Raw genomic sequence first — 6,785 nt, 5'->3', positions numbered from 1 at the left:
GATTCACAACAATTTACAGCATACTGGACTACGAAACCACACCAAAATTTACTTTGTTACTCCTAAGTCTATCATGCAGTTAAATGGTGTGTGAGGGATTTTAATTTGAATTAAGGAGGCAGACGTTTTCTCTTGCACAGACGCAATCCACATCTTGGGATAATAATGTCTGTGCTGAAAGAGACCAGGGTCTTCAGTAGCTGTCAGACTCTCAAAATTAACGGTCAATGACAGTACGCAGGCATGTCAGATACAATTATTTTTGTGTGTCTATTAATTGGTGGAAAAGACGATTACAGCTCTACTTAATATGAGCAGTAATATTCCATTCCATGTTTGAACTTGGCACATTCAAATCTTTTCATTTAATTTTGTAAAGGGTATAATATTGACTTTAGGAGATTTTTCATCAAAGAAAATAATAGCGCTTTTTCCTCTATTTAACTAGTATATATAAATTACCTGCAGAAAAGTAATGGCTCTGCCGTTGCTAAACCTACAGATATTGTATCTGCCTTTGACTAGTGACATTGGTGAAACTGGAGAAAATGAGCATCACGTCCCTTTATCTTTATTGTGCCCTGTATATGTGATTCTCTCTCATTTGCAGAGCTTATGAGTCCAGGCTTGCGGCCCTTGAATCATTAGGCTGAAGGGTAAGTTACGCAAACTTCTACTTCCTTTTCCCCACACGAGCCCGCGAAGCCGGCTCGAGGTTCTTTAAGACACAGGAGCATGTGACTTGTAACTGGAAGTCCTTTCTGACGAAAGCATCTGCTCTCGTGACACACAGAGCACTGTGGCCAAGGCGCAGGGCACTCAGCGTCCTGCTGGGAAAAGCGGTTTTTCTCTTCCGCAGCTTCCTTTTCTATCTTGAGAAGGTTTTCAGGTGCAACCCGACTCTGACCCACCAGCCAGCGTCAGACTGAGCATTCACCCCTCTTACCCTGCAGCTCTTTCTTCTAATTAGCTTTCATAATTTTCCCGAGTTGTTTTTTGAGTTTTATTCAAAGCTTACCGTAACTGCACCATTTTCATTTAGTCCAAAATGCTCCCAGTGCTTTTCCAGACAGCTGAGGTGTGAAGCTCGTTGCTTAAATGCAGGAAGTCATCCATCAGGTCAGTCTGTCAAACGCAAAGGTAAGGGGTCAATAAAATAGACTCGAAAAATTCCATGACTTCATAAAGTTGCTGAATGAAAAGGGATTCTCGAATGAATGTAACGTATAAGAGTATCACCGCGATTTATTTTCGTTACTGATAAGTTTACTTTTTCCCTCTGATACTCAGAGATCATGATCTCTACTGGATCCCGGTTTTCTTTACAAAGGTCAGAACCCGGTGCTGCTTTTTCCACTTCCGTGATAGCCGCAGCCAGAAAGCCGGCGTGACCGAGCCCTCGGTGCCAGGACCCTTCTCAGTGCTCCGCTTGTGTTACCTTATTTGCACCTGTGAGCCCACCCTGGACAGAGAGAAAACAGGCTCTTTGGGGGCCAGGGGGTGGAGCTGCTCCATCCCACACCTGGTGCAGGTGGAGCCGGGGCAGGGCCGGGGTGGGGGGGGGCATCTCCCAACCTCATAAATCAAAGAATGAGAGTAAAAGTACTAACGCCAGCTCTAGCAACAGTATTGCTTCAAAGAACTATTATCATCACTATTGTTATCATTACTATTTTGCAGTTCTGTTCTTTTCTTAGCACTGATCCCACCAGGATTATGCAGCCAAATACCCCACCCATTCTGGACAAGCTGATTCAAAGTACGTGAGTGGTTTAGCAACCCCGTCTGCTGCAGCAGGAACGAGGATATATTCAAAGAAACAGAATCGCCAATAAATCATTCGGGAACAATTGAATTCCCTATATATAGAACTACATTGAAAAGGGTTGAATATACCATATACATACACACTAAATATATGAAATTCGTCTACACACAAAAACATGCATTAAGTCAACACAGTAACACAAACACTTCAAAATAATCATAAGTCTGTCTTATAGCATTTCAAGTTAATTAGAAGCAATCCAATAAAAAGAAGCTGAGACTGGACAAGCGTTATGAAGGGGCAGTTCACAAAGAACGGCTCTCAAACGGCAGATACAATAGTAAAAAGTTGCTCAATTTCATTATACACAGAATATTAGACATTAAGATTGTAATGAGCCAACATTTTCTCTTGTTGACATAAATGAACCCCTTAAAAATAGTAATTGTTGGTGATAGAGTAAAGGGAAAACATGGGTATTTTTGCCTGTGGTGTAAATTGGAATATCACTTTGAAGGACAATTTGGAAGAAGGCAGTAGAGCTGAAACTGGACATATCCTAAAACTCGACAGCTATCATCCTAGCATCTACCTTAGAACCACGCTGGGAAGGATGAGTGTGCCCAGGAATCCAGGGCTGTTTGTTGGAGCAATAAGAACAAAAAAGTAAAAAAGTAAGTGATCAGCTAGTAAAGGGTTGGCCACTCTGCAGATGCGTAAATACAACGTGGTGCATTGATGTGCTGGAGCGTTAGACGTGTAGCAAAGCAAGACAGGCCACACACACGCACACACACACACACACACACCTTTTTCTGGGGAAAAATAAGTAGAATAAAAGAGTTGAGGTAACATAGGCACAACTGATTGGTATTTATCTGTTTGGTTTGTTGCACCTTATTTTGCATCCTTCAATTAGGCAAAAAGGTATTTTACTGTATATCTTTTAAAATATGATTTAAATATATCGTTTTGGTATTAAAAATATAAATAAAGATAGTGTCTTTCCATTAATTTCATTATCTTTGTTCAAAATAAAGGAACATTTATATAAGGCAATGACAATTCCCTAAAGAATAAAAATTCCTTCTTTGGGTATGTCTTTAAACTCATCCCTGGTCAATGACAAGAATATATCACAGGAAAAGATGACAGATTCATTGCTATGTAAGTGCAAATATACAGCACTGGCTTAGGGAGGGCTCAGAGGGTAGAAAAGGGGCAGCTACCACAGACTGGAAGCAGCAGGTGTGTCTACGCAGCGTGGAAACACCGGGTGATCTGTTGCTGAAATAACCAGCGCAAGGCCGCCCACCTGCTGTGACGATATTCCTTCTATAAGCCTGGAAATGTGGCTGGAAAGAGTGAGAGTCCTTGTGTGTGTGCAAACATTGGCCATTTCTAAAAGCACACTGCAAAAGAGAAATGAACTCCAGCAAGGATGGGGCAGATTTCATAAAGCAACGGATAAGACTAAAGAGAGTGCGAAGAATGGGACGGGCCCTCCTGGATTCCAGACTGAAAGAAATAAGTCTGTCAAGATCTCTCTCAGTGATAAAAGCCCAGCACCCAGCTAAATAAAGCGACAGTTTTGCAGGGATTAGAAGACAAATATGCTTCTGCACTGATGGTGCTTGTATCCTCATGGGAGAGGCAAGCACAGTCAAGTAAACAGGTTGATGCTAAGTATTAGTGACTCATCTTAAATGGGCTACAGCCTGGGCATCGTTGGACAGCTTCTCTAGACGTCTCTGAGCTAAGAGTAAAAATGAGGACACACATACAACGAGGTTAGAGAAACGTTTCCCTGGAAGAAAGAAAATTAGGTGCGAAGGGAAAAGGGGCTGCAGTGGCCTGAGAGAAGTGAGATGGGATGGGAGGGTCGTGAGTCACACATCACTGGGTGGCCCTGGCCGCCCAGGAACTTTACTTTGTGATACAGAAAGAGCAGCACATCCTATACGAAGCAGAGGCAGCTCTGAGGTCTCAGAGGAGACACCCAAACACAGCCCCGGGAACCGGTCAGAACAGAATTTGCACTCTCCAAATGTATTAAAAAATATTGACAGCAACATACCCCGTACCTGGAACTTTGTTATGACCATTTCACAGGGACTCAGGGAAGAAGAGGTCATTTTATTTTTTTAAATGAAAAAAAATTTATTTTATATTGGAGTATAGTTGATTTACAATGTTGTGTTTTAGGTGTATAGCAAAGTGATTCAGTTATACATATAGATGCGTCTATTCTTTTTCAAATTCTTTTCCTATGTAGGTTGTTACATAATATTGAGCAGAGTTCCCTGTGCTGTACAGTAGGTCCTTGTTGTCTATCTATTTTATGTACAGTAGGGTGTGTACGTTCATCCTAACTTCCTAATTTAGTCCTCTCTCATCCCTTTTACCCTTTGGTAACCATAAATTTGTTTTCTGTGTCTGTGAGTCTGTTTCTGTTTTGTAAATAAGTTCAACTGTATCATTTTTTAGATCCCACGTATAAGTGAAATCGTGTGATATTTCTCTCTCTGTCTGACTGAGATGTGACTTTACTTCCCGTGGATCACGTCTGAGCATGTGTCCCAGCCAGTCCCACGCGGCCTGAGTCATAACGACTTTATGTTCAGACTCATCTGTAGAAACGGGCGAAGGAAACTCAACGCCGAACATTGCTCAAGAGAATCAATAAGACATTTGCTCTGTGAGTAAAACATAACGTTATTAGACATAAAGTTAGGGTGGAGGCATAAACCTGATTGAGAGCCTCCTTTGTCCCATTCCTCTGGTGGCTGAGTCGCGACTTTGATATCCAGTAGATGCTCGGGAAGCAGATTACTTGAACGGGGGGCGGCGAGGAGGGGACAAGCAGAAATAACGCCTTAACACCAGACACTGCTTCCATCAGATGCAGCCCAGGCCCGGCGCCTTCTCTGCCTGTGTCCTTCCCCCTCCCTCCCTGACAACCCTGTCCACAGGTGACCCAGGGGCAGATCCCTGGGAAGAAACGTGTGATAATTCTGGTGAACTGAAAACCAGCTTTTTTCCCCTTTGGACCACAAGTTTCACTTTCACCAGGCCCCAAAGTGTCAGACTCCACTAGTATGTTCCTGGGTGTCTGTTTCATTTCCTGCACAGGTGGGTTTTCTGTGTCAGGACCAGGAGGTTCCCCGGCAGGAGGGCGGTGCAGGCGGCCGGGCGGGTTCCCCGCCTGGTGACAGCTTCCTCATCCTCAGATGCCCGCCAGACCTTTCCTCTGTGGAACCACAGGTGATGCCAGGTCATCCTCTGGAGACACACGGCTTCTCTTCCACGGCTGGCACTCTTAATGCCACCTCTGCGTTGTGATGTTGACAGGTGATGCCATTTCTTTATCATAATCCACAATTTTAGCTACACGTAATCAATCTTACTCTAAAGATATATTTACAAGCTTTCAAGGAAAAAACACTCAAGTGGCTTAACTTCTGCAGAGATACTTTTAAGCATCTTGAGTCATTAATGGTTGCACTTACCTTCTAGTTGTAATTATCAGAGTGGTGTGCACACAGCTATTATAAATAATAAATGGATGTGGGAAAATGACTACTCTTTTGAAACTGTAAGTGATAGACTTTTGGAGTCATAAGTTTATTTTTATAACAGGTTTTTAGATCAATGCTATGAATACATGATCCTGGAATATCAAATATTTATCACAGAGTTGCTATCATTGTTTTTTAATGTGACCCAGCACATCCGGGGAAAATGCCAGGCTGATTATGTCCGGACATAAAGTGAGTAATGCATTTTGAATGAGGCAATAGCAATTAGATGTGAAGACACGTAGATGCATGACAGTAAGCAATGGTAGAATTAAAAAAAAATCTTATGTTACCTTCTGGCTTGGAAGTGCATTAAAGAGCTTAATTGTTTTATTCATTTTTACAATTTTGCAGAATTGAAGACCTTTGCCTAGTATTTAGGATGTTAATGGAGCCGTTCATCTAACAAAGAGAAATTACGTGTAGACACTTGAGTATATTTGAAGAAACCAAGCCATGTCAAATTGAGGGGAAAATATTCTTTTCCAAACATCTTCTAAGCCTCTCAAAGTAATCTAAATCCTGAAAAATAGATTCGATTCCTCCTTTGGATTTTTTTGCCTGTGAAGGGAAATTCTTGAATTTGGAGAACAGTTTCCCAATGAGAAGAATATACGGTCCTGACGCTTTACAGCGTTTAATTTGTTAAACAAATATTTATTATGCAGCCCTCATTTGGGAAATATTTGTTGTGGGAATTTGGATGAATCACTTGGCGGCTCAGGTGTCAAGCTGTATTTGTGTGTGGAGTTGTCACAGGAAGAGGTCATCATGGCCTTGACCTTCTCCACTTGGCCGCCATGGGGCTCCGAGGAGCTAAGTTGCACCCAGCTCCCATAAACTTGAACTCTTTTATGAATCAACACCTTCTTGATGCAGAGTATGAGAAACGATTTTTCCTGTCTTCTCTATAAAAATAAAATATTTACATTAATTTCTTTTTTAAAAAATTGATTGTATTTATTTATTTTGGGCTGCTTTGGGTCGTCGTTGTTGCATGTGGGATTTCTCTAGCTGTAGCGAGCAGGGGGCCACTCTTTGTTGTGGTGCGTGGGCTTCTCATTGTGGTGGCCTCTCTCGTTGCAGAGCATGGGTTCTAGGTGCGTGGGCTTCAGTAGTTGTGGCTCACGGACTCAGTAGTTGTGGCTCACAGGCTTTAGAGTGCAGGCTCAGTAGCTGTGGCTCACGGGCTTCGTTGCTCCACGGCATGTGGGATCTTCCCGGGCCAGGGCTTGAACCCGTGTCGCCTGCATTGGCAGGTGGATTCTTAACCACTGCGCCACCAGGGAAGCCCTACATTACTTTCTGAGCAGTTCAGAATGATGGATTTAAAAACCCCAACAATGTGTTTTGGGATTTTATTAAGTAGAAAGTGTAAAGGCTGAATAAGGAAATGGTCGCACTTACAGCTGATATTTATTGACAGAATAGTGTGACTA

The 6,785-nt window shown here is 42.4% G+C and overlaps 1 long non-coding RNA gene across 1 annotated transcript; it reads left to right on the top strand.

Annotated features, from left to right (window-relative positions):
• The first annotated feature begins 1,614 nt into the window (after window positions 1-1,614).
• Window positions 1,615-6,280, top strand: LOC117203350 (uncharacterized). The gene is made up of 3 exons (XR_004486083.2): window positions 1,615-4,466; window positions 4,901-5,119; window positions 5,701-6,280. It is a non-coding gene; the product is annotated as an uncharacterized LOC117203350 (long non-coding RNA).
• Window positions 6,281-6,785: the final 505 nt, after the last annotated feature.

The sequence above is a fragment of the Orcinus orca genome, chromosome 17 (assembly GCF_937001465.1).
Source record: "Orcinus orca chromosome 17, mOrcOrc1.1, whole genome shotgun sequence".
NCBI classification, from domain to species: Eukaryota; Metazoa; Chordata; class Mammalia; order Artiodactyla; family Delphinidae; genus Orcinus; species Orcinus orca.
Note: the sequence above shows the minus strand (reverse complement) of the source record. Positions and strands in the feature narration are given on the sequence as shown.